Here is a 2,319-nt window from a genome sequence, read left to right as displayed (position 1 = left end):
CTCTATTTCTGATTTTATATATATATATATATATATATATATATATATATATATATACTGTATATATATATATCACACATCTCTATTATTATCTGTGTGTTGTTGTTGTCTCTATGTACTGGAAGCTTCTGTCACCAGAACAAATTCCTTGTATGTGCAAGCATGCTTGAAAATAAAACTATTTCTGATTCTGATTCTGTGTACCTGAGAACTGATGTGGTAGTACTGAGTTGTTAACACACACACACACACACACGGGTGCAGCAGCTATCAGTGAACTCCAGCTGGTGTGGCCAGTGACAGGAAGCCGCTTGTGTTTGTGTGTGAAGCAGGATGTGGCTCGTCGCTCACATCAACTGCTGAACAAATGCGCAGTTCCCTATGGCTGCCGCTAAAGGAACCCAAACTGCTTGTTGTCAAGGCCAGGACTCACTGCTCATTTTGCGAGACTATATAATACACCTGCTGATCTACTGAGATTTGATTGACTGAGGGTCGGTGCCACTCAGTTCCATTCAAAATCACAGCAGAAACAACGTTTCAACTCTCTCTTCAGCAAAATCACAACTGAGAACAGGACTTGAGTCTAAATTGGTTCTCTGGAGTGAGCAAGAAGCTGCACTGCTCTTCTTTGTTGTTGTCTGAATGAGACACATATGAACACACTATTATTAGCATGAATCAAACAGTCATTTAATTTAATTTACCTCCGCTGACTGTCAAATAAAAGTCAGAAATGTTGCTGGTGTGTGACGCAAGTTTCTTCCTGCCACTACTTGAACTTGATCTTATTAATGAAGAAACTTCCATTGGTTTTACAGTTTTATCACTCTCAGATTACAGTATATTGTAGTATTTAGGGATCCTAAAGACATGACAGCGCTATCTGCTCTGACCAAATGGAACTGCAGCTGTATATCTCTAACTGTTTTTAAACTGTATCATTGTTTTGATCCTTTTGGCATTTGATTGCAGTTGTTAGAGGTATGTTTTGGGGTGAAAAGCCAAATAGTGCTATTATAGATGCTGTATATAACATTTGCAATGTTGCTCAGTAAGTGGGTGATGTAATATTATTTGCATAAAGTCATACTCATCTGAAGCACGTGTTTACTAATTACTAATACTGCACACAGGGTTTTGCATCATTCAGAACTGAATAGATAATGCATTTAATCCCCTGAATTTGAATTTCATTTGAATTGAGGTACCAAGCAGAATTGCAATTCAAATTTGAATGCACGTCAAATTAAAGCGAGTTGAAATTCAAAGAAATCCATATGACTGCTAGAAAAGAAACGACTGTCATGACAAGCTTCTTGTCTGAAGTTTTGAGAAAAGTTTAAAGAAGTTTGAAAGTTTTAACTGCATTTGTATTTAATTGATGTATTTAGGCTAATATTTAATAAATTCGCTTTTGTGGATCAAGATGGAATTTCGTTTCCCAGAATGCATGATCAGTGTTGACATTTTTGAATTGTAATTTAGTAAATTCCACTTTCTGTCATTCAGGTTCAAGTTCAATTATGTGGTCAATTCAATTCAAATTCACATCCATTACAGGGAGCCAATTTTTCAGTTCTGAATTTTGCACAACCTTTATGAGAAAGACTGCTGATGGTAATTGTATTATTTATAAATGATTAAATATTAACAATCTGTGGCCTCATTTGTGCAGCAGGCGATGGTTTCTTAGCCATTACAATCACAACAATAAATTGTAAATATTGTGAGAGATGAATAATATAACAATCTGCATGTAAACAACAGGTTAGTTGATGTTTGAGTCTTATCAGAAACAAACAAATGCATGACACATTATGTAAATGCATCATATGTATTTATGGCACAGAACTAAACGTTTGGCTTTTCCTTTAGGATGCACATTCAACACAATCAATCAAACAATCAACAAATGAAATAACAATAAACAAGATAAGTAATATTATTAGTTTGGCATTTTGTATTGTTTCAATACCTCTCTGGTACTGAATTGCAAAAAGCTACAGTTATAAAAACCTTTCTGTTATCGGTTGTCATTGATATTTTGTATTGTTTCGATATATTCAAACAAATATAGTACAGATTGGATGAACAGTTTCAAAGCTGGTAAATTGGTATGTTGTTCTAGAGTTAGAGCACTAGAGGTCAGTGCAAACCACTATAATTCAACAGACCGGAAAGCAAATAGTGGCAGAAAATGCAACCCATACCACAAAAAAAAATTAATAATAATAATAATAATGTTTTAAATATATTTCAAAAATTGTCAAAATATATTTGTTAAAATATGTTTCAAAATATATTTACATAATTTTT

The sequence above is a fragment of the Sinocyclocheilus grahami genome, unplaced genomic scaffold (assembly GCF_001515645.1).
Source record: "Sinocyclocheilus grahami isolate Dianchi unplaced genomic scaffold, SAMN03320097.WGS_v1.1 scaffold1793.1, whole genome shotgun sequence".
NCBI lineage: Eukaryota > Metazoa > Chordata > Actinopteri > Cypriniformes > Cyprinidae > Sinocyclocheilus > Sinocyclocheilus grahami.
This window is presented reverse-complemented; position numbering follows the sequence as displayed.